This window comes from Rutilus rutilus (assembly GCF_951802725.1).
Source record: "Rutilus rutilus genome assembly, chromosome: 24".
NCBI classification, from domain to species: Eukaryota; Metazoa; Chordata; class Actinopteri; order Cypriniformes; family Leuciscidae; genus Rutilus; species Rutilus rutilus.
This window is the reverse complement of record NC_140228.1, coordinates 20,902,743-20,930,190: the sequence shown is the minus strand read 5'-3', so window position 1 is coordinate 20,930,190 and position 27,448 is coordinate 20,902,743. Positions and strand designations below refer to the sequence as shown.

General features: G+C 39.8%; 1 protein-coding gene across 1 annotated transcript in view; it reads right to left on the bottom strand.

Moving 5' to 3' along the window:
- LOC311284258 (ADP-ribosyl cyclase/cyclic ADP-ribose hydrolase 1) overlaps positions 1–27,448 on the bottom strand; it is a gene marked incomplete at both ends in the record, with an annotated part of 173,813 nt that overhangs the window by 15,774 nt on the left and 130,591 nt on the right. The gene's annotated exons all lie outside the window — the stretch shown is intronic.

Below are 27,448 nucleotides of genomic sequence, written 5' to 3'. Positions count from 1 at the left end.
GGAATTGGATACAGGGGCTGCTGTGTCGTTGATTCCTTGGGAACAGTACAAAAGCATGCTGGGCCAACTGCCACTGCAACCCACTGATATCATGCTAAAGACATACACTGGTGAGCCTTTGGCACCAGAAGGGGTCATCAAGGTGCAAGTAAAATTAAACAAGCCTTATTTAAGTGCTGATTTGCCCTTGTATGTAATTAAAGTTGATGCACCTGCACTGTTTGGTAGAGAGTGGCTGAGAGTTATTAAACTGAACTGGAAAGACTTAAAGACTGTGCATGCAATTGAACAAAGAGAGAAAGACAACTTGGAGACGGTGTTAAAGAGACACTCAGCTGTTTTCTCTAAAAATCTAGGCACAATGAAGGGAATTAAGGCCACATTGACTATTAGACCTAACAGTGTACCCAAATTCTGTCCACCACGTAATGTGCCATATGCTCTTAGACCTCGAGTTGAGGCCGAACTAAAACGACTGACTGAGCTTGGGGTAATCTCACCAGCAAAAAGGATGGCACAGTGAGACTTTGTGGAGATTTCAAGGTCACCCTCAACCCAGCTCTTTGGGTGGATAAGTATCCAATTCCATGCATTGAGGACCTTTTTGCCTCTCTAGCAGGATGCCAACGCTTTAGTAAGTTAGACTTATCAAATGCCTATCTACAGATGGAGGTAGAAGAGAAGTCTAGGGAGCTGCTGACTATCTCTACACAAAGAGGGCTATTTAATTTTAACCGGTTACCGTTTGGAGTAGCATCATCGCCCGCCTTATTTCAGAAGGCTATGGACCAAGTGCTTCTCGGACTGCCGTACACTCACTGTTACCTGGACGACATCCTTATCAGTGGTCCTGATGAACAGACTCACCTAAAAACTCTGGATGCAGTCCTGGGCAGGCAAGAGGAACAGGGCCTGCATCTCAAGTCAGAGAAGTGCCTGTTTTTCCAGGAGTCCGTGGAATACTTGGGCCAAATCATTGATGCAGCTGGACTCCACAAATCACCAGAGAAGGTATGTGCCATTGTGGAAGCACCTGCACCAGGTGATGTCAGTCAGCTGGGTTCCCTCCTAGGGATGCTAAACTATTACGGACGTTTCTTTCCCGACTTAGCCACTGTCATGAAACCGCTGAATGAACTGCTAAATAAAGGGAATAAATGGCAGTGGACGTCAGCCTGTGAGTCAGCGTTCCAGACATCTAAAGCACTACTTGTATCACAGGAAGTATTGATCCACTACAATCCTAAGCTGCCCCTCTGCCTCGCATGTGATGCTTCGCCTTATGGGGTCGGAGCTGTGCTCTCGCACGTCATGCCTGATGGTGAGGAAAAACCTATAGCCTATGCATCACGAACTCTCAGCAAGGCGGAACAAAACTATGCTCAGATCGAGAAGGAGGCGCTAGCGATAGTCTTTGGAGTACGCAAGTTCCACCAGTACCTCTATGGTAACAGGTTCACCCTACTCACTGACCATCATCCGCTGACCTCCATCCTGAGTCCATTGAAAAGTACACCGTCAATGGCTGCAGCCCGATTGCAGCGTTGGGCGCTCCTCCTGTCAGCGCATGATTATACCATTCAATACCGGAAAGGTGCAGTACATGCAAATTCCGATGGACTTTCACGGTTACCACTCTCCTACACTCATAAAGAGAAGCTGGGCGCAGTAGAGGTATTCTACACATCTCAGTTGGACACACTAGCAGTCAGTAGCACCGAGATCAGATGTGACACCTTGTCTGACCCCACCTTGTCTTGTGTCTTTGAAATGGTCTCAACTGGTCGTTTTCCAGCTGCAAAGGGCGCAGGTGAAGAGCTGTTGCCCTATCTGTTGCGTTGGCATGATCTCACAATACAACAGGGATGCCTCATGTGGGGTGTGAGAGTGGTCGTGCCACCTAAACTGCGCCCCCGGGTTCTGGAAGAGCTCCACTCAGCACATCCAGGTGTAGTGAGGATGAAGAGCTTGGCACGCAGTTATGTTTGGTGGCCCGGCATAGACTCATCTTGAGACAAATCTTGCCACTCCTGTCAGAACGTACAAAAAGAGCCTGGGCTAGCACCTCTACACCCTTGGATGTGGCCCTCCAGTCCTTGGGAAAGGATACATGTGGACTTTGCAGGTCCATTTGAAGGACATATGTACTTGGTCGCTGTGGATGCACATTCTAAGTGGCCTGAGGTGCATTTCATGGACAGCACCACTGCCAGCATGACCATTCAAGTGCTCAGGGGCCTTTTTAGTCACTATGGCATTCCACACATCCTTGTGAGTGACAACGGACCTCAATTCTGTGCTGAAGAATTCAGTGCATTCCTGAAGTCCAATGGAGTCAAACACATCCGCTCAGCGCCATACCATCCTGCCACCAATGGCTTGGCCGAACAGTTTGTGCAGATGTTCAAACATGCCTTAAAAGCATCCAAAGGCACAGCACGTGTGCGTCAGAGACTTGATACGTTTCTATTGACATACCGAAACACCCCTCATGCAACAACGAAAGAAACACCGGCTATGTTGTTCCTCGGACGCAGGCTGCGCTCTCGTCTGGATTGCCTGAAACCCAGTGTTGCTGGAGCAGTACACAGGTCACAGGATGCCCAACAACAACGGCGCCAACGTCACTCTATGGCCAGACAGTTTGATGTTGGGGAGCCAGTCCTTGTGCGTGATTATAGGAAAGGGGAGGAAAAGTGGGCACAAGGTGTAGTTATTGAAAAGACAGGACCGGTGTCGTACAAGGTAAATGTGGGATCACCAGGGGTATGGAAACGCCATGTGGACCAGATGCTGACACGCCCAGATCCAGAGCCTCAGCAGACTGCAGTGAACCTTCCTGTAAGCCCACAGGTGTTACTACCTCAGAGTGATAGTTGCACCACACTGCACCTTAATACACCTCCACAAGAAAAGAATGATGATCAAGTTCCTGAGATCACTGAACCATCAAAAACACACCAGTCCACTGAACCACCATCTACGGGACATACTCAGGCAACAGAGACTGTGAAACGCTATCCTGTGAGGATCACAAAATCACCAGTACGTTACCGTGATGAGTGAACAGTGATTAGTTAACAGAAGGTTGTAGTACAGTTTGAGTTGTGGGACATATTGTTTTCAACATACAAGTTATACAGAAAGTAAGATAACTCCTCATTTTTATTTTGATGTAAAAAAAAAAAAAAAAAAGTGTATCATTTAGGTTGTGTTAAAGAAAATATATTTTGTGTTAATGGACACCCTATCTTAGTGGGGAGGAAATGTTATATATGTAGCTAAATGTTGTGCTATATATGAAGAGTGACCACTAGGGCGCATCAGTGCAGTTCCTGTGTAATTGGTAGAGTTCTCGGATGTAATAAAGCAATTCTAAAAGAAGTGAGTGAACCAGCTAAAATGCGTGTGAGTGTTGCTCTGTGTGCGAATATAGAATTGTTTATATAAAGACATTAGGAAGCAACATAACAAAAACCAAACGATTACATTACTTTAAATGAGACCACCCCGCAAGATTACTGTTATAAACATGAACCTCGTCTGAAAGGCAAAGGGGGAGGTGTTGCTGTAATTTAAAGTAATATTTTTAGAATTACTAAGAAGTCTAGTTTCAAATATAATTCTTTTGAAGTGTTGGTGCTTAATATAGCATATAGTGTAAATGATAAATCACGTTTGAGATTTGTGCTGGCTACTGTATACAGGCCACCAGGGCACCATACAGACTTTATCAAATAATTTGCTGACTTTCTATCAGAGTTAGTACTGGTTGCAGATGAAGTCATAATTGTTGGTGATTTTAATATACATGTATATAACGAAAAAGATGCATGGGGACTGGCATTTAAAGACATTCTTAACTCTATTGGAGTTAGACAACATGTGTCAGGACCTACTCATTGTCGTAATCATACCCTAGATCTAATATTATCACACGGAATCAGTGTTGATGCCGCTGAAATTCTGCAGCAAAGCGATGACATCTCAGATCATTATCTAGTCTCGTGTAAACTTAATTTAGCCAAGGCTGCAAAGCCAACTCTGTGTTACAAATATGTTAGACCTATCACTTCTGCTACTAAAGATTGCTTTATTAATAATCTTCCTGATCAGTTTCATCATCTCAGCATCCCAGATAGCTTAGAAGAACTCGATATTGCGACAGAAACTTTTAACTCTCTCTTTTCCAGCACTTTAGACACAGTTGCTCCGTTGCACTTAAAGAAGATTAAAGAAATAGTCCAACGCCGTGGTACAACGAGCACACTCAGGCCCTTAAGACAGCAGCCAGAAAAATGGAGCGCAACTGGAAGAAAACAAAACAAGAGGTATTTCGCATTTCATGGAAAGAGAGCTCGATTGCATACAGAGAGGCCTTAAAAGCTGCTAGATCTGCTTATTTTTCAACCCTATTAGAAGAAAATAAACAAAACCCTAGGTATTTATTTGAAACAGTGGCTAAACTAATGAAAAATAAAGCTTCAAGCCCAGAAGTTTCCAAACAGCACAGCAGTAATGACTTTATGAACTTCTTCACTTATAAGATTGATAACATCAGGGAGAAAATTATAACTATGCAACCGTTTACTACAGTATCGCATCAGGCAGTGCATTGTAGTGTCACTAAGGAAAAATTTTATTCATTCATTGCTATAGAAGAGGAAGAATTCGTTAAACTCGTTAAATCATCTAAATCAACAACATATGTTAGACCCTATACCGACTAAGCTACTGAAAGAGATGCTTCCAGAGGTCATAGATCCTCTTCTAAATATCATTAATTCATCTTTGTCATTAGTATACGTACCAAAAACTTTTAAGCTGGCTATGATTAAACCGCTTGTTACAAAAACCGCAACTTGATCGTACAGAATTAGTCAATTACAGGCCGATCTCGAATCTACCTTTTCTGTCAAAGATACTAGAAAAGGCGGTATCCTCACAACTATGTTCCTTTTTAGAAAGAAATGATATCTGCAAGGATTTTCAGTCAGGATTTAGACCGTACCATAGTACCGAGACTGCTCTCATTAGAGTTACAAATGATTTGCTCTCATCATCCGATCGTGGTTGTATCTCTCTATTAGTGTTATTCGATCTTAGTGCTGCATTTGATACTATTAACCACAACATTCTTTTAAATAGACTCGAAAATTATTTTGGCATTAGTGGAACTGCATTAACATGGTTTAAATCATACTTAACTGACCGTTATCAGTTTGTAGCAGTAAATGAAGAGATGTCTCATCGATCACAAGTTCAGAATGGTGTACCACAAGGCTCAGTACTAGGACCGTTGCTTTTCACTCTGTACATGCTACCCTTGGGAGATATGAGAGACATTAGTAAGCATGGAATTAGTTTTCACTGTTATGCTGATGATACTCAGCTCTTTATTTACTTCACGCCTTGACGAAACTTACCAATTCACAAAATTAACGGAATGCATAGGTGATATAAAAAATTGGATGACTAGTAATTTCCTACTACTTAAAAAACAGAGATTCTAATTATTGGACAAAAAACTTCCTCACGTAATAATCTAGAATACTGTCTAACACTTGATGGCTGCTCTGTCAAGTCTTCGTCGTCGGATAGGAACCTGGGCATGCTCTTTAATACCAATCTTTCATTTGAAAGTCATGTGTCTAGTATCTGTAAAACCGCATTTTTCCGACTTAAAAATATATCTAAATCACATCATATGCGCTCATTGACAAATGCGGAACAATTAGTCCATGCGTTCATGACATCAAGGCTAGATTATTGTAATGCTATTATGGGTGGTTGCCCTGCACGCTTAATAAACAAATTACAGCTGGTCCAAAACGCAGCTGCTAGAGTTCTTACAAGAACCAAGAAGTATGACCATATTAGCCCAGTTCTGTCAACACTGCATTGGCTCCCTATTAAACCTCGTATACAATTTAAAATATTGCTGATTACTTACAAAGCACTAGCTCCGCAATACTTGAGCGAGCTCTAAACGCTTTATAGTCCTTCACGTTGTTGGAGAATTTCCCTTGTCTCGTGTAAAAGTCTGAATGCTGTAATGCCAAGCAGAAAATGGGTCACAAGGATAAGAGAATGGAAAAGTACCCAAAAATCTGTAAATGCAGGTGTTGGGATGCACTGGAAGAAAAACATGTTATATAAGATGTTTTTGAGATGTTCCACCAATAGAAGAAGGTCTAGGGGGAGATGTTTTTCATGGTGGCAAGGACACAAGGAGTGGCAAAAAAGAAGAGATAGATATGAGGGTGCCCATTGGGCACCTAGCGATAAGAAAAAGGTACAAGACATGAGGACTGGGAATGGTAACTTGAGATGTCCAGATGGCCAGCTGGCGTCTCATTTTGTTGCTTGTCAATAAAGTTAATTCTTCTGACATGGAACTTCGATTCTCTGAGAGCTTTTTTGAGACTTGAACCAAAAAGGACTTTGAATTTGCCACAACAACGTCTATTGCGATCTCAAAATTCCGGCCAGTCGATAATACCTAGAATATCAAAATCAACTGCTGGCGGTAGATCCTTTTCCTATTTAGCACCAAAACTTTGGAACAGTCTTCCTAACATTGTCCGGGAAGCAGACACACTCTGTCAGTTCAAAGCTAGACTAAAAACACATCTCTTTGACCTAGGATACACATAACGCATTATAGACTTGTTATAGAATTCAATGTTAGGCTGCAAAGATTAGGTCAGCCGGAACCGGGAACACTTCCCATAAATCCTGATGTACTCGTTACAATATAAGAAGAATGGCGTCTCTCTGTTTATCCCGATGTTTACCGCAGTCCGCCAGATCCAGGCTGTATCCAGATCTGATGAAGGACCTGCACCTGGACGCGACGATAGAGCAGTCCTAAAATGTCAACTAGGCTCTTCCCTGTGAAGGCCTCCCTCCCCTCCCTTTACCTATCTACAGATAAAGCGTTGTCGGGATAATTCCGGTTCGCGTGGCTACGTGGAAGCGATAAAAATTCTGTATTATAAATTTTAAGGCCAGACAAGTAGTATGTTGAGGGTTGATTTGTAGGGAAGGACTACACGCCTGCACACATATATTTAAATGCGCATACCTATGGACTGAACTCGTAATTCGCATGTGCACGCCATCAGCGTTCTCACTGGTTCGCGTTTTTGAAGTTTGCACAGAAAGAACTTAAGAGTTTTCTGTTAAAACGGTGTCGTGTTAGCGGCCCCTAAGCTAATAACTAATGATCGTTGCGACGGAAGTGAATCAATCAAACTAACTTTAGTTGGACAATAACTTTATTCTAGAGCTGCTATAAAGCCCAAACAATCTCTGTTACTTTAATTTCCTATTATCAATGTAAAGCTGCTTTGGAACAATCTACAATCTACAAGCTTTATATAAATGAAGATGACTTGACTTTAAATCTCACTCTACAACACTTCTTCACACAAAGCATCACATCCCGAAGATCTGGACTACAGCACAGGAATATAGTATGTTGTATTTTATGACAGCATTTTAATAAAATGATGTCCCATGATATTTCCGTATTTCTTTATTCCGTATTCCTTATTTAGCGCACCGCAGTTTTAAAGCTTTCATTATCTGTTCCGGCCAGTAGGTGGGACCAGTGGCATGCACAGGTGGGGGGCCGGGGGGGGGGGGGGGGGGGGGGGGGCTCAAGCCCCTGCCCCTTTTGTCTCAAAATTTGTATTGTGCCCCTCTCTGATATATGTAAATAATAATAATAATTTAAATAAATATTATAATAAATAACAATACACTTGTACACCATTGTCACTAACAATAATAAAAAATAAATAAAAAATAAATAAAAAAAAATCTTTGCCGGAAGCATTTGGCGGAGGTTAAGTGGTAGTAGGCGGAGTTTTCTTTACAGCGCTATATACGCAGCAGTTCGCCGCGAGTCTTCAAACTTGTTTGTCAACCGCCAATAAAACCTTAAGAAGAAGAAGAAGAAGAGTCTTCAAACTGCACGGGCAGCAGGTAACATTAAAGGGGTGGTAAAACACCTTTTTTCGAAGGCTTGATTGTGTTTGTGGGGTGCACTGTAACATGTGTTCATGCTTCGTTTTTAAAAATTCGCATTATTTTTCACATATTTAACCATTATTCTACACTGCTCTGTCCCTCCTTGTAAAAACGGTCGGATGATTTCCGGGTTCTGTGAAGCCCCCCGATATGCTTCGGTGTATTATAAACAACGGCGTCAATATTGCCATACCAATTTGGAGAGGCGGTATTAACATTAAGTGACATGGCATCTGACGCACAGAAGCCAATGGCACATGTCACTATGCGCATTGGCACATCCGGTGGCACATCCGGTCTTCATTGGCATGTGCCAGTGGATAGTGGCATGTGTCTCTGACATTATTGGCATGTGCCACTGACATCGCGACACACTGACACTGACATGACACCTCACTGACACCGAGTCGCGGAACATGTCACCGTGTTGCGACACCTCCAGTAGTGACTGACAGATTAATCGAACACCTATAGCCTACTGACGTAATTGTGCCACAAAATCCTAAATAAATAGCCTAATTTTGTGATATTTAATATCAATTAAATGAATTAAAGTGCTTTAATATTTTAATAAAAACGTGTTATTTGTGTCACGTCTGTATTTGATTGGTATGTGTCACTGAATGTTTTGTAATACCAGTGCTATTTATGTTGTTTAGCTCGCAAAGTCACAAACTGCCCATTCTAGGAAAGACACGAAATAAATCTATCATGGGTCACTAAGAATAACGCATTAATTAACAGTCGCGTCCGTTACTGTAAACCTTTATTTTTGCGTGATGCTGCACAGACGCACGCCAGTGTCAGTATAAGTGAGTGTAACACTGGCCAGCGCAAGATTCTCATCTGTGGCTTAAATATTTCAAGTCCTTCCAAAAAGTGTTAAAAAAAAAGTGCTCAGTGCAACAAACGTTCGGTCGCGCAGGACCTTCCTCAGTAGCCTACCTTTAATATTTAAAAAATAATTTTATGGAATTATTCAATAAATAAAATACATTTTTGTTCTACAAATTAACGACGTGCATATGGTACACAATCTACATTATACTCCGGCAGACAGCTGCAGGTGTCACTACTGGAGGTGCCACAACATAAAGAGACATGTCAGTTTTAGTGACACAGGCCAACTGGCATGTGCCAGTGGATATTGGCATGTGTCACTAAAACGTGAGATGTGCTAATGGATTGCGTCATGCCACTTGCATAACAATTTGCTTTATGCTGTCAAAAAATATGATTTATAACATCGCTAAGTTAATGTGTAGCCTACAACATACATAATTCGATACAATTATTTTGAAATATTTAAGCCACAGATGAGAATCTTGCGCTGGCCAGTGTTACACTCACTTATAGCCTACTGACACCTACTGGCGTGTCTCTGTGCAGCATCACGCAAAAATAAAGGTTTACAGTAACGGACGCGACTGTTAATACGTTATTCGTAGTGACCCATGATAGATTTATTTCGTGTCTTTCCTAGAATGGGCAGTTTGTGACTTTCCGAGATAAACAACATAAAGTAGCACTGGTATTACAAAACATTCAGTGGCACATACCAATCAAATACAGACGTGACACAAATAACACGTTTATTAACATATTAATGCACTTTAATTCGTTTAATTGATATTTTAAATATCACAAAATTAGGCTATTGCTATTGGTGTTCGATTAATCTGTCAGTCACTACTGGAGGTGTCGCAACACGGTGACATGTTCCGCGACTCGGTGTCAGTGAGGTGTCATGTCAGTGTCAGTGTGTCGCGATGTCAGTGGCACATGCCAATAATGTCAGTGACACATGCCACTATCCACTGGCACATGCCAATGAAGACCGGATGTGCCACCGGATGTGCCAATGCGCATAGTGACATGTGCCATTGGCTTCTGTGCGTCAGATGCCATGTCACTTAATGTTAAAACTGCTACTGGAAATTTGAGCCCGAATCAGACCCAGAGAATGTTAGTGGAGAGGATCGAGCAGAACCTGTTCAAGAACGGCTGTTAAAGGACGTTTCAGAATGGTATGTTGTTGTTTTTTTAAGACTGCAGATCTATTGTGATCGCTACTGACTATATGGCACTGTTACTTTTGTATATTTAGAACGATTGTAGCTAAATATCTGTCGCCAGAACTATTAACCCAATACGAACACTAAACATTGGCTTTACAACAGTAGCCAAATCAAACACAAAACCATGTTTAGCATGCCTGTAGATAAACAAGCATGTAGATAAACAATACATAAAAGCTATAATCAAAGAATAATTTACACTGATCACATAAACGACAACAACCACAAACAAGTTCGCTGCGCTGATGATATTGAACAGAAGTTTGTATGTGTTTGTCGGATAAGTATGAATTAGCATTTAACAAACTGGTTTGTGGAGCCAAACAGCGTTGTCCTTCGTTTACTTCCTTGCTACAACGTACAATTAACAATACGAACTATTACAGGAAAACACATCAATGAAAAAATCATACATACAGGTTGTGGCTCGTAAACAACAGCTTCTGTTTTTAAAGTTGGAACTGCTCGATCTTTCAGGACAAGCCATTGTGCGAATCCTGCATTGAACTCGCGTAGATTGAGGAAGCTTTCCTCTGAAAAATGTGCAGCACAGAGAGCGACATTTGGATTATAATTATGAGGGACCAAGTTAAAAATAAATTGTAATCGTCCTTAGGAAGACTGAACAAAGTGGACCTGCAATCTGGGTGAAAATAACAGCGTTTCGACGGCATAGCGGCAACGACACTCTACTACCACAACAACTCTTCTCCAAAGCAACATAAAATGGCCTCGCCCCCTTTATTTATTGTGTTCCCAGAGAAGGGGTTTATGTAAATGTTGGGGTTGGGGAATGTCTTGTAGTCCCTACCAGCCATTTGCTGTAGTCCTTAGAAATTGATTTCTTTAAAAGCAAATATCTCCCTTTGTATTGAACTTTGACCGTTTTAACTTTGCAGATGTTGTGTATGCTCAAACAGCAACATTACATACCAACTAAACTTAAAAAAGTGAAATCACATTCAACCACCCCTTTAAGCTAATACGGAAAAGTCACATTTATCCTACCATGCTACTGTAAAAGTTGCGGCAGCATGTGAGTTATGCTTAACAATCATAAAAGTATAGCTCAATTTCAGCCGCATTCTGAGTTTGACAATGTCATTCGTTTTTATCCAAGGCCATAGCAAGTGTTATTAGCTTGGGGAAATACATCTAGTGAAAGGAAATTTTAAGTCCATGTCCAGCTCTAAATTGTAAGGAATTTATATCTTTGATTTCATAGTACACTTTACAATAAGGTTCATTTCTTTATTATTCATATTAACTAACATTAACTAATCATGAGCAAAACATTTGTTAGGCTACTGTAGGCCTATTTGTTAATGTATGTACAGTAAACAATTGTTTTTATAAAAATAACTGTAATTCACCTAAAGGGTTTTTTCATGTTCCAATGGTTGTAGTACGTTCCCAGTGACCAGACTGACTCACTACAGGTGAAATATAGACAACACCTCCCTTAATGTATGTACAGTAGACAATTTTTTTTAAATAAAAAATTACAGTATTTCACCAAAACATTTTTTTTTTATTTCATGTTTCAAAGGTTGTAGTATGCTCCTAGGGACAAGACTGACTTACTACAGGTGAATAATGCAAAACCTCACCTGTAGTAAGTCAAGTCAAGTCAATTCACCTTCATTTATATAGCGCTTTTAACAATATGGATTGTTTCAAAGCAGCTCTACAGTGATAATAGGAAATTACCATAACAGATTGTTTAGGCTTTACAACAGCTCTAGGATAAAGTTATTGTCCAGCTAAAGTTAGTTTTGATTGATTGATTCACTTCAATCAGCGAAGATCATTAGTTATTAACTTAGGGGCCGCTAACACAACACCATTCTAACAGGAAAACCCTTAACGTGCTCCGGCCTCCCATCCGCACAAAACAGTGACTGGTGCCTCGAGAACGCACTCCCTGAAATAGGTTCGAAGGTGCAAACGATTATCCGTTATCTCTGCGCAAACCTCAAAAACGCAAACCCACGAAAACGCAGATGTCGCACGCATGCCCATTTCGTGTTCAGTCCAAAGGTATTGCGTGTTTGAATATATATGTGCGCAGGCGTGTAGTCCTTCTTTACAAATCAACCCTCAATAAACTACATGTCTGGCCTTAAAAATTTATAATACATTTTTTAATACATAATATTATATTTTTATTTTTTTGTTGCGTCTGCGTAGCCACGCGAACCGAAATTATCCCGACAACATTTTATCTGTACTGAGGTAAAGGGAAGGGAAGGAGGCCTTCACAGGGGAGGGACTGGTTGACACTTCAGGACTGCGTTGTCATCGTGTCCAGACGCAGGTCCTTCATCAGATCTGGATACGGCCTGGATCCAGCGGACTGTGGTAAACCTCGGATAAACAGAGAGACTAATATTAGCGTAGACGCCATGCTTCTTATGATGTAACAAGTACATCAGGATTTATGGGGAGTGTTCCCGGTTCCGGCTGACCTAATCTATGCAGCCTAACATTGAATTATAGAAGTTTCTAATGTGTTATGTGTATGCTAGGCCAAAGAGATGTGTTTTTAGTCTAGATTTAAACTGACAGAGTGTGTCTGCTTCCCAGACAAATTAGGAAGATTGTTCCAAAGTTTTGGTGCTAAATAGGAAAATGATCTACCGCCAGCAGTCGATTTTGATATTTTAGGTATTATCAACTGGCCGGTATTTTGAGATCGCAATAGACATGAAGGACTATAATGCGTTAAGAGCTCGCTCAAGTACTGGGGAGCTAAACCATTTAGTGCTTTGTAAGTAATCAGCATAAAATTAAAATATAAATAAAAATGTATACGTTGTTTAATAGGGAGCCAATGCAGTGTTGACAGAACCGGGCTAATATGGTCATACTTCCTGGTTCTGGTAAGAACTTTAGCTGCTGCATTTGGGACCAGCTGTAGTTTGTTTATTAAGCGTGCAGGCCAACCACCCATAATAGCATTACAATAATCTAGCCTTGAGGTCATGAACGCATTAACTAATTGTTCTGCATTTTTCATTGAGAGCATATGACGTAATTTAGATATATTTTTAAGATGAAAAAATGCGGTTTTACAGATACTAGACACATGACTTTCAAATAAAAGATTGGTATCAAAGAGCACACCCAGGTTCCTAACCGACGACGAGGACTTGACAGAGCAGCCATCAAGTTGACATAGACAGTATTCTAGGTTATTACGTGAGGACGTTTTTTGTCCAATAATTAGAATCTCTGTTTTTTCAGAATTAAGTAGTAGGAAATTGCTAGTCATGTAGTTTTTTATATCAGCTATGCATTCCGTTAATTTTGTGAATTGGTAAGTTTCGTCAGGGTGTGAAGAAATATAGAGCTGCGTATCATCAGCATAACAGTGAAAACTGATGCCATGCTTCCTAATGATATCTCCAAAGGGTAGCATGTACAGAGTGAACAGCAACAGTCCTAGTACTGAGCCTTGTGGTACACCATACTGAACTTTTGATCGATAAGACAATTTACTGCTACAAACTGATAATGGTCAGATAAGTATGATTTAAACCATGCTAATGCGATTCCCACTAATGCCAACATAATTTTCAAGTCTATTTAAAAGAATGTTGTGGTCAATATTGTCAAATGCAGCACTAAGACTGAGTAACACCAATAGAGAGATACAACCACGATTGGATGATAAGAGCAAATTCCACACTTCCGGTGGAGAACGCTGGCGCATGTTGGCTGCCGCTTCTCCGTCCGGCTTTCTTTCTTTTATTTATTCTTAAACAGTATTAATTTTATTAGTTGGTGGGTTTTTTTACATTGCTTTTAACGATACTGGAGTTCAATTGTGGAGTTCTTCTGTGCGTGCCACTATTGTTTGATCGGGTCTAACACCGTGGGATCGCTGATCCTGTCAACTGGGAACACTGCGGGTTGCGTGACTGCTATCTCTGCTGCTGTGTGACAACAATGTGTCTGGATTCTCAAGTAAATCAAATTGGATATCTCTGTTCCTATCATGCGGATTTCCCTGCTATCTATTGTCATCATCATTTTGACCCTGTCTGGGCTTTGTGGAGAGCGGGTCCTTCAACATTTTGATTTCATCATGATAAGGTTTCTCTGAACTTCTCTCACTGGAACATCATTTACTTCCTGATGTCTGTGTTCAAAAGATCCTGAAATCATCTCGACTTCTACGTCAGCCGAAATACTTACACAGAGGGTCGCGGAACATTCACAATACTGGTGACTGGCATTAAAGTTTTATGCTCTTGGTCTATGGACTCAGAAACAAAAAAGCATTCTTTATGCGGTGTCTGCCATGCAAATTTGCGTTATCCACAACTGACTCATCCAAAAATGCGACTCGACTGTGCGATTTGCACATATAAATGTTCGTTCTTTGAACAATAAGACTGCTCTACTCTACGATACCATATTGAACAATGCACTGGATTTACTTTGTATCCGTGAGACTTGGCACCAACCAAATGACTTCATAAACTTAAATTTGAGTATTCCACCGGGATATACATATATCCAGAGGCCGTGTCTAAGTGGTAAAGGTTGTGATCTTGCTGTTATCTACAAAGATGATATATCTATTGCGGAAATTACCATTCCCTGCGTATCATCATTTGAGTGTGTTGATTTCAAAATGAACGGTACTTCTCCTGTTCTTATTGTACTCATCTATCGACCTCCAAAACCTAATTCTTTGTTTTTCAATGAACTCACAGAACTACCTACATCTGTTAGCTCTGTCTGTCCATCAACAATTCTCACTGAAGACATTAATATCCATGTGGACAACCTTAATAGTAATCTGTTAAATTCATGGAGGTATTTTAACATGACTCAGCATGTGAAATTTCCCACTCATAATAAAGGTCATACACTTGATCTGGTGTGTTCTGTTGGGGTGGACATTGACAAGCTAGACAGCAGTGACTTGTGTATTAGTGATCATAAGCTTCTCACTTTTAATTACTCTCCTTGGTATACCACTGAGCTTAGGGCTCTTAAGGTGAAAAGCAGACAGCTTGAACGCCAACATAAGAAATCAGGTTTAACTGTCCATAAGCTAATGTATGATGAACTTTTGAGCCAATATGCTGAAGCACTTAAGACAGCAAGAACAAAGTACTACTCGTCTATCATTAGTGATGGTGCTGCAAATCCCAACACGATTTTTAAGACGATCAACAGAATTATTGCACCAATTAAGCCATCAATTTGTTCTTCTGTGCAGGAGTGTAACAAATCTCTTAGTTTTTTTATGTTTAAAATTTTAAGCATCTATAAGTCAATCAGTTTGGTACCTTGCTCTGCAATTCCTGAGACCTATCCAGTTAGTTTTCCTGAAACTGCATTCTCCAGTTTTAACATAGTCACTACTGATTGTATTTCAAAATTAGTGATGGCAATGAATACAACTACTTGTACCCTTAGATCCAATCCCAACATCTGTTCTTAAGGGGTGTCTCTCTTCTATTAGTCCCCTCATTTGTAGCATTGTGAACACCTCTCTTACAACTGGTACTGTTCCAAAAGCCCTAAAGGTTGCAGCTATTACACCAGTCCTTAAAAAGCCTGGATCAGACCTATCAAATTATAGGCCTAACTCAAATCTGCCCTTTCTTGCTAAGGTTTTGGAACGTGTTGTTGTGGCACAACTCCACTCACACTTGTCATCCAACAAGCTTTTCAAACCTTTTCAGTCTGGGTTTAGAAAGGGACCGAGACAGCCTTGGTTCGTGTTATGAATGACCTGCTTGTCTCAGCTGACTCTGGAGTCTTGGTCTTGTTAGATCTCAGTGCAGCTTTTGACACAGTGAGCCATTCTATCCTGCTAAATAGGCTGGAGAGCTGGCTTGGTATCACTGGTACTGTGCTTAACTGGTTCAATTCTTTCCTCACTGATCGTTTCCAGTTTGTTGTCTTGGGAAACACCAAATCTGAAATTGGACAAGTCTGCCATGGTGTTCCTCAGGGGTCTGTCCTGGGTCCCATATTGTTTAGTGTTTATATGCTTCCTTTGGGGCAAATAATTAGGAAATATGGTTTGGGGTATCACTTTTATGCTGATGACACTCAAATTTACATCAGCTCCAAATCTGATCCTACTGTCACCTCTAAAATTCTCTCGGAGTGTGTGCAGGAAATAAAGCGTGGATGCACCATAATTTTTTAAAATTGAAATCTTCCAAGACAGAGATTCTACTCATTGGCACACCTGTGGCTACTCACAAAGGGAGACATTTTTATTTGATTATGGATGATAGTGTTTTATTTCCATCTTCTTATGCTTGTAACCTTGGTGTGATTTTTGACGCTCACCAAACACTAGACTTGTATATTAAGAGTATTGCAAAATCTGCATTCCGTCATCTCAGAAACATTGCAAGAATTAGGCCCTATCTTACTCTACCTGACGCTGAAAGGCTTATTCATGCATTTGTTACTTCCAGGATTGATTATTGTAATGCACTATTTGTTGGTTTACCTGCTACATCTATAAAATGGCTGCAGTACATTCAGAATTCAGCAGCACGTGTGCTTACATACACTTCACCACGTCAGCACATTACAGGCGTGCTTTATAGCTTGCATTGGCTTCCTGTTCAGTCGCGTATTGCTTTTAAAACTCACACTTAACATACAAAGCTATGCACGAAATAGCCCCTTCTTATATCTGTGACTTAGTCAGCCTGTACGTGCCTTCCCATTCCCTTCTGTCTACTTACCGTAAAAATTCAAATAATAGCCGAGTCCCAAATAGACGCTTGGTGTGGCTACAGGTTTGGATAAATAAAGGCCGGTCTCAAATAGAGGCGTGGTCTGTTTTTTTTTGTTTCGGGTTGTATTTAATCTTCTAAAACCCATCAGATCGTCTGTTTAAGCCAGTTCTATGGAGCAGATTGCGCACGCAAGAGAGCCCTGTGCATCTGGGCGGGAGCTGTTAGCGCAAGCATGGCAGGAGGTTAGCGGAGTTAGCGGAGGCCGGAGAGGGAGAAGTGGAGGAGAGCGATGAGGAGGAGGAATTCGCCAACTTGTAGTTGAGGATCGCGGTGATAGTGATGAATAGTGATGAACAGGGTCCTTTTGTATCACATGATTGCAGTTGTTTTACAGGGTAGCCTTCATTCTTTCTTGTGAATGTGTTTCGGGTAACTAGTTCATAGGCTCGATGGATGGATATCCATATTGACCGCTTTAGGCATCAGCCATTTTGAATTTTGCACCAAAATGCTGTATTTTAAGAACGCATGAACAGATTGTTAGGAAACTTGGTATGGGTCATCAGCACGATGCCCTGAAGGAGCCTGAGAAGTTTCGAACCAGCGGTAAAGTAACATTTTCAAATGCTTATAACTCTGGCTGTGGTTTACTGATTCTCACGGGAGTCATCTCATTAGTTTCCTGAATCCTTGCCGAGTCCAACGATACCAAACATGCTAGGTTTCACCTTACGGTTTGTGTAGCGTTGATTTAGCGCTTAAAAAACATTTGCCAATATCTTCGAAACCGTTAGACCAATCGAGAAGAAACCACCGTCAGAAGTTTGGAAACATAGGTCATTGGCTAACCACTAATGCCCAAATGTGAAAATATTGATTGTAAGGGGTAGCAAAATCCAATCAAAGTCAGCTGTCAGTAATTTTTTACATGTTTTTTCATATAAATGTCTATCTAACATATAACTCCGAAGCGAAATTAAAATTGACACACAGATGTATGGACGCACTCTGAGGACACACAAAAAAAATGGTGGGACTGAGCCTCTTGGTGGCGCTATAATAGAACAAAACATGAAATTCCCATTGACTTCAATATAGTACTGTGATATAAAATGCTATACTTTATGAACGCATTAGCGTATCGTTACGAAACTCAGTATGAGTCATCGGCAAGGTACTCAAAAAGTTTAAGGGCAGCGCCACCTTGTGGTAAAAAAGTTATAACAAAATTTCCTAAAATTTGCCAATTGTAATGCCACTGGTCTTAATAGATTCCTTGGGTCACGCCGACAACATTGATACCAAGTTTACCTTATTTGGCCGAACTTCCTGTCCACCATCTTGATTTTCATTCGATACCTACTTTTTCGAACTCCTTCTAGACCGTTTGTCCGATTTTCACCAAAATCGAATCGTATCATCTCCAGACTGTGCCGACTAAAAGTTATGGATTTTGTGTCGATAGACAAAACCTTTTTTGTATACCGCAGCAGCAAATTTGAGGCATGATGCCAAAATGACTATTCCGGCTTTATCTCTGCAATGCCTTGACATATTGACACTAATTGTCATTGTCACTTTTCACCACATTGTCACCACATCACATCAATTTGGTAATTGCGCCACCTATTGGTCGAAAGTGATAATCCATTAAATCATTTTTTAATTACTGTTTAAATGATTTTTCAGCCATTTCGCCTAAAATCCTCTTTAAATGTCTTTAATTGCTCATTGTTGCAGTTGGTCTGACACTTTAATATTGGCATGTCTTGTCATGTCTTGGCATGTCTTGTCGTCTTCTTGCGCTTGGCCCCGATAATTGCTGCTTGTAGCTATATTTTTGTATTACTCTTGTACTTCTGTATTATATTTGCTTTTACTGTCTGTAGCGCTTTGGGTTTAGAAAAACGCATTATAAATAAAATGTATTATTATTATTATTAGTGACTCTAATGAGAGCTGTCTCAATACTATGGTACGGTCTAAATCCTGATTGAAAATCCTCACAGATATCATTTCTTTCTAAAAAGGAACATAGTTGTGAAGATACTGCCTTTTCTAGTATCTTTGACAGAAAAGGTAGATTCGAGATCGGCCTGTAATTGACTAATTCTGTAGGATCAAGTTGTGTTTTTTTAATCATAGTCAGCTTAAAAGTTTTTGGTACGTATCCTAAAGACAAAGATAAATTAATGATATTAAGAAGAGGATCTCTGGAATCATCTCTTTCAGTAGCTTAGTCGGTATAGGGTCTGACATACATGTTGTCAATTTAGATGATTTAACGAGTTTAACGAATTCTTCCTCTCCTATAGCAATGAATGAATCAAAATTTTCCTTACTAAAATGCACTGCCTGATGCGATACTGTAGTAGACGGTTGCATAGTTATAATTTTCTCCCTGATATTATCAATCTTATAAGTAAAGAATCTCAAAGTCATTATTGCTGTGCTGCTTAGAAACGTCTGGGCTTGAAGCTTTCTTTTTCGTTCATTTAGCCACTGTTTCAAATAAATACCTAGGGTTTTGTTTATTTTCTTCTAATAGGGTTGAAAAATAAGCAGATCTAGCAGCTTTTAAGGCCTCTCTGTATGCAATCATGCTCTCTTTCCATGAAATGCGAAATACCTCTAGTTTTGTTTTCTTCCAGTTGCGCTCCATTTTTTCTGGCTGCTCAATTAAGGGCCTGAGTGTGCTCGTTGTACTACAGCGTTGGACTATTTTCTTTAATCTTCTTTAAGCGCAAAGGAGCAACTGTGTCTAAAGTGCTGAAAAAGAGAGTGTTAAAAGTTTCTGTCACAATATCGAGTTCTTCTAAGCTATCTGGGATGCTGAGATGATGAAACTGATCAGGAAGATTATTAATTAAGTAATCTTTAGTGGCAGAAGTGATAGGTCTAACATATTTGTAACACGGAGTTGGCTTTGCAGCCTTGGCTAAATAAAGTTTACACAAGACTAGATAATGATCTGAGATGTCATGCTACCGCTAACCCGGACATCGAGGTCACTTCAGTGATTTGGGAAAAGCACGTAAAAGTCCTGGCAGAAAGTGATGCATAAGGATGTAGTGTAACGACGCCCAGTTCCAGGAATGCACTAATATTTTGTTGGTAGTACCAGTTTGCAACAAATATTAGTAAACACTAAGTTGTCAACACTTCGGAAAAAATAATAAAAAATGTTGGATATACTGGCTTTCTGCCAGGACTTTTACGTACTTTTCCCAAAACACTGAAGTGACCTCGACGACCGGGTTAGCGGTAGCATTAGCCATCATCAGGCAAGTGTTATTTAAATAAACTCCTGATGTACTTACAAACTTTCCAATGCCTTGTTTTATGAGTACAGAACCTATTTGTACTACTGTAGAAGTTTGGTACCATTCTGGGGATTATTAGTGGGGTAATTTATGAGATACAACCTAGGTTCCATTAGCGCCTGCACTAAGCCATTCGGCTGATATCTCTAAATAAATAACTTTAATAATGTTCGACCAAGGAAAAAAAGGCTTCTGGGGGGTGTTTGGCTCAAGGTCATGGTGCAAAGGACCCTAGGTTAAATTTACTCCGAACCATCCCTTTAAAATCACCAACAATTCGGACTTTATCTGCAGCCAGTACTAACTCTGATAGAAAGTCAGCAAAATCTTTGATAAAGCCTGTATGGTGCCCTGGTGGCCTGTATACAGTAGCCAGCACAAATCTCAAACGTGATTTATCATTTACACTATATATTGTTACATTAAGCACCAACACTTCAAAAGAATTATATTTAAAACTAGACTTCTTAGTAATTCTGAAAATATTACTATAAATTACAGCAACCTCCCCCTTTGCCTTTCAGATGAGGTTCATGTTTATAACCGTAATCTTGGAGGGTGGACTCATTTAAAGTCATGTAATCGTTTGGTTTTAGCCAGGTTTCTGTCAAACACAGCACATCTAGGTTATAGTCTGTAATCATATCATTAACAATAAGTGCTTTTGAAGTTAGGGATCGAATATTCAGCAATCCAAGCTTTATCATTTGCTCATTTGTATTATATCTGTTTTTTATTTGTTAAAATTTTTACCCTTACATGGGTTTGGAAGTTTTTTGTATGTCCTAATTTGGGGAACAGACACAGTCTCTATATGATGATGATATCTAGGTGAAAGAGGCTCTATGTGATGGGATTTATCTGACCTTGGTGTCGTGAGACAGCTAGCAGACGGTCGGTTTAGCCAGTATGTCTGCTTCCAGACCTGAGCCCCAGATTGTCATGTTTCAGCTCTAAGACTATGTGCCATATTACTAGAGAGAAGAGCAGCACCATCCCAGGAGGGATGAATACCATTTCTTTTCAACAGGTCAGGTCTGGCCCAAAACCTTTTCCAATTGACCTTTCGCCGGCCCCTCCCCCAAAACGGCCATTGTCCAATCACACATCATAGCAACCGTTACTATGTGAGCAGGTCCGACAAACATTAGCAAGATGGTGAAGCGTGCGCCCACGGCGTTTGTAAATCGGACACTAGATACCCCGAGAGATTGTCTGGAGGAGTTGTGTTCTTTCCATTCCCAAAGCCGAAAACACAGCGTGAGCGATGCCTACAATGGATAAAACAGTGTAGACGGCCCCACTCCCAGTTAAATGTGTCGAACATTACGAAGCATAAATACGTCTGCTGGCTGTGGTGTCGATGGCTACTTAAAGTTTTTTTTGTTTTGTTTTTCTGATCTGAAAAACTATCCTATCTGTTACTCAAAAAACATAATATTGTTAGTATGATCCGTTGCCCCACTAATAAATATTATGGTCTCAACCGCGAGTTTTATGATCCGTTGCCCCACTAATAAATATTATGGTCTCAACCGCGAGTTTTGTGATCTGTTGTCCCCCTAATAAATATTATGGTAAGTGCATTATGAAAGACAAGCAATGAGAGTTATTTAGATGCAAATTAAGGCTATGTCTGGTTAAACAGTTATTGTGTGATTTCGTTTATTGTGCGTTGTCAACTTGAAGCATGAATTTGAGAAAGAAAATCATTTTTGGAAGAAAATGCACCACATACTTTTGTCAATGATATAAGTTATAGCTAAAAGATTGTAAAAGCTTTCAGTTCACCCTGCCTAATTGTAGTTGAAAAGTCAAATTAAGCTTGATTAATGATATACTGTGACTGATCAGATAAACTACAGCATCGAGAATATAACTCCCATGTGTTTTGCAGCATTTAAAATTTTAGTCATAGTGTGTTATGCGAAAAAACACACATAAGAAATGATTGCTGACAGCACTTTTATTTTCAGAGAGTTTTTTCTTTCACACAAAAACACAACAGTGAGTGTCTTTCAATGCTTTTAAACACTTGTTTTCTTGTTCTTCGTCATATCACAAATTATGTGTATGAACACCGGTAAGCATTAGCCTCGACAGAGACGTAGATAGTAGTCGTGTCTCCTTCATTGCGTATTTTTATATTTTGAATATATCCCTCCACTGCATACTGTAACCCCTTTTGCCTCGATCTGGAGGATATCGCGGAGGTATTGCTCCAAAAATGGTCACTGACACGCACGGGTATACCTCTTCCCGTCATGGCAATCTGTCGCGCTGGTCGTGTTTGATCATTTGTTTGTCGGACGTAGCAACAGTAACTAAGGGGGGCGGGGCTCGGCGAAAGGTCAATTGTCTATGAATTCTATATTTTTTGCGGACACCACTTAGACAGCTAGCCATTGAGTGAGGACAGTCTACTAAGTATCTCATCACTCCGGCGAACAGGAAGGGGGCCAGAGCAAATTACAGTCCTGACATCGTACTTGCATGTTCACAAACCTCTTTAACGTTAACCCTCTGGGGTGGACAAATGCCCCCACGAGTTTTGCTGGATTTTCTTCACATTGTAGCACAATAAACTTAAATTACTCCGTCATTTATGGTCATACAGAAAAAAGAAATATAAAAAAAGAATCTGTGAGATGTCTACTTTTGTATGTGTCCACTTACAATCAAAACAAGACATTGTGCTTTTGTAAAATAAAGAAAATAAACAGGGTGTGCATTCTGCCTCTCCGTCGCGGTGAACTTTTTTTTTCTTGAGCACGTCTATAAACTGAAACAAAACTCAGCGAATACTTGTCACACATTTATGAGCCATATACCTTTATAAACATTTAAGTGTGTACTAGAGATGCACCGATTGATCGGCTGGTGACCGGAATTGGCCGATTTTCACGTGATCGCCGGCGACCGGCCGGTCAGTCTGACAAATGCCGATTTTATGCCGGTCAAATGCACTCGGGCGCCGCATGATTAACATCGCGCAACATCAGCATCACACGTGCACACGGAACACACATGTAGGAAACCTCGTGAATTACGTCCATTCAGACCGCAAGCGCGTTTTTTTTTTTCGGCGTGCATGTTAATCAATGAGTGCATTCACAACGGAGCAGGAGCAGCGCGTGAGCGTCAAGCAGGAGCGTCGCGAGCAGTGAAGCGCGTGTTTCGGCGCAGTGTCTATTTGCTGCACTGCTCACGCTCAATTAAAGGGAAAGAACACTTTTGATGGACAAAATAGCCTAAATAGGGTTTCACAAAAAAAGTGCCCAAAATGCACAGAATTTGCGTGTTTTAACAAGAACTGGAGTAGGCTATGTCAGAAAAGAAAACGAAGACTAATATTTATAGAAAATGTACCCATTTAAACTTGTTTTATTATTCAGTTTGTACAAGTGATTGCAACAGGCCTGTGTGTGTGTGTGTGTGTGTGTGTGTGTGTGTGTGTGTGTGTGTGTGTGTGTGTGTGTGTGTGTGTGTGTGTGTGCTTTGAGAAATATCTTTATACTGCAAGGCTATATATATTTTATTTTTTATTTATATATTATTTTATTGCCATTCCCTGTTTTCATACAGACGTTTCGTTTGCTAAATACATATATAAAAAAATTATTGGATATTGAATGTGAAAAGGAAATGGTTCTTCCATAACACTGCACTTTAGATGTGTGTGAATTACCCACACCTGGAGTAATTTATATAGTTCTATTTTATAGCGTTTATCTGTTCAAAAAAATATGTACTATGCAAATTGTAAAATGTTCTATTACAGAAAAGATATAAAATAAATTCTTATTATTCTTTAAAGATATGTCTTTGTCTTTCTCAGGTGTGAAAAGCTTACATATTAATGAGCTCCCGCATAAAGCTTTCTCACACAAAACACGTCGTAAAATTTTTAAATCAATATATTGTCTTATCTGAATGAGCAGTCAGGGTGAATTTCTAGGCTACGTCATACAATCAGTCTTGTGAAGAAATAATCAGTATGGGTTTCATGACCTTATTTCAGTGAGAATCTTTTTTTGTATTTTCACAAACCAAGCATAAATGTCATTATCTCAAAACTACAAACTTCAGAGTTTGTGCTGAATACAGTGTAATTAGACTTTAGCCATGAAAATGTCACAAGTAACAGAAATAAGCACAAATGTCAGAGCATGTCAGAACACCTCCAGGGCCCAGAAAACAGCTCAGACCCCAGAGGGTTAAATGATCGGATTCAAACTGAAAACAAATATTCTCTGCTTAAGTAATTTGTATAAAACCAACAAGATGTCCAGTTTCTCAAGCGCTTGCTCATTATTTTTAATTTGACCACGCCCACACGCGCAAAAAGAGATTGACATGCAAATCGTCCACGCCTCACACGAACACGCTCGTTACCTCAAAAACAAAGCACCAAACTTCACCAAAGTCTCTGCTTTTCGTCGAGTTTGGAAGACACGCCGTGAGCTTACATTGGATTTACCTCAGAAGAAGAAGAACGTGATTTGAAGACAATAAAGATGTAAGGTAAGAATTTCTTAATTATTAGTTAATGTTATTGTTGCATAAACTTCACATTGCAGTTGAACCATTACTGTGTTTGTGGATATCTGCTCAAACGTAGATATGTATAATATGCTAGCCATAATGTATCATATTTTGGAGCGTGCTCTGCGTTTGAATATTTTGGAGCGTGCTCTGCATTTGAATGTATCATATTTTGGAGCGCGCTCTGCGTTTGAATGTTTCATATTTTGGAGCGCGCGCTCTGCGTTTGAATGTTTCATATTTTGGAGCGCGCTGTGCGTTTGAAAAGCAAAACGCACCAAACAATAGGCTTCATGTTTTTATATTGTAATCAATATATTTTTTCTCTAGCGTAGTTGTTACTGAAATCTTTTGGAAGATTTAATTTATTGTTATTATTATTTTATGCAGCACTGCGTGTAGCCTATGCCTACAAGGCACAACAAACCTGGTGTTCATTATTGTTGGAAACATTTGTGTGTGTATTCTGTGAATTTTAAAAATAAATTTTAACCAGAAAAATCTAAAATCTATTCCCAAAATCGTGCAGCCCTATAGTTTCTCTTGATATCAGTATGGTCACAGGGTTTTTTTGTTTTTGTTTTTTTTACAGGGCCCAGATGCAACTGAGTCCTGCTGACTTCAACATTCACATGAGTCTCTGTACATGAACATGGTAAAGTGAAAATCAAACACCTTGGAAATGAAAGGTATGTACAATGTTACAAAGGTCTCTGTCTTTGGATCATTGTTTTCAATAATGTGCTTTTTTGTCATTTGTTGTGTATCTTTGGATTATGTTGTGTTGTAAATAAATCCAAACAATCAAAAAGCCATTCTTTTTTAGATCTCCTCATTCTTTGTGCAAGGTTGCTCAGAATGACAGGGCCTGATAGCTCCTAATAGGGCCATTAGGGGAGGGTCTTTGTCTTTCTCAGGTGTGAAAACCATACATATTAATGATGTGCATAAAGCTTTCTTACACAAAACACGTCTTACAAATTTTAAATCAATATATTGTCTTATCTGAATGAGCAGTCAGGGTGATTTTCACATAGTTTTGGTGCAAATATTCTAGGCTACGTGATACAATTTTCAAAAGTCTTGTGAAGAAATAATCAGTATGGGTTTCATGGCCTTATTTCAGTGACAATTTCTTTTTGTATTTTCACAAACCACGCATAAATGTCATTATCTCAAAACTACAAACTTTTACATACATGCTGCTGACATATTATTGTAGCAGAGTTTGTGCTAAATACAGTGTAATCAGACTTTAGCCATGAAAATGTCACAAGTAACAGAAATAAGCACAAATGTCAGAGCATGTCAGAACACCTCCAGAGCCAGAAAACCCCTCAGACCCCAGAGGGTTAATTTTAGTGATCTCCGCCTGGCGGAGTCGAACATCATTAGTGCCGACGTGAATAATAATCGTATAGAATTTACGATTAGCATTAGCCAGCACTTTTAAATTTGCTTTAATGTCAGGCGCTCAAAAAAAAAAAGAGCGCACGGATGGCAACCTGACAGGCTAGCGAATTACTAGCGTGTTGTGCTAGCAATAACAATTTAGATTGAAGTTAGTGATGTCAGGTTAATGTGTGATGTTGAGTAAGCTATATTTAGCAGTATAAACAACAAGGAATGATAGAAAATGATTCAAAACCGAAAGATATATGAAGCCAACTCATCAGCAGCAGCAAGACAAATCAGTCTGGTCAGTCTATGAATGTACAACCATTGGAACACAGAAAAAACATTTAGGTGAATTACAGTATTTATTTATTTTTGCTAAAAACAATTCTGTACTGTACATACATGAAGGGAGGTATTGGCAAAATGTACCTGTAGTAAGTAAATCTGGTCACCAGGGACGTATACAAACTTTGGAACATAAAAAAAAAAAAAAACTTTTGGTGAGTTACAGTAGTTTTTCCCCCCAAAAAAGTAATTGTGACCTGTACAAGCGAGCTATTGCCAGAGGCTCATATACAGTAAGTCAGTCTGCCCACTAGACATTTACTATAACTTTGTAAATATCATTCATTTGAATGAATGATTGGACGTTTAGATTTTTGGATTGTGAGTGGAATTTGCAGATGGTCCTTTTAGCAGCCTAGGCGAATATGCAGTGAATATCAAACATAAAACTAACTTTACTGTTCTATGAGTCTGGAGCATTTCCATTTGTGGCGATTCTGTTGTGTTGTGAACTTATGTTTGCTTTTTAAATTCTGTTGTGTTGTGGCTTGATTCCGTTGTGTTGTGAACATATGTTTGCTTTTTAAATTTCGTAACATTGTGCAGTACTTGACCACCGTAGGTACAGGTGGTTTAAAAGTGAATTTTGTATAGTAGCTCATTATTTGACCAACTGGACCCACTTTAAAGAAATTAATAAATGTTCACCATTGGGTTCCCACAAATAAATATATAATTGGGCCATTTGTGGATCCAGTATGATCACCAATGGTGGCCCCATAAGTTTTTTGTGTCTAGCCCACCTTGGCCCTATTATTAGCACTCATTTAGCCCCAGGTGAGCCCATATAATGAACATCTAAATGGTCCCCACTTAGAGCCCACTCTGGACCCATCACAGCCCCTATGGACTAACACACATTGGGCTCATGTGGAGCCGACGGACAAATTTCTCTGGGCACCATTTGCCCATGCAGGGCCCAAGTGACAGCCCATCAAATACCCACATGGAAATGTTGGCTAGAACATGAGTATCTTTTAACTGCCGCAAATGAAAG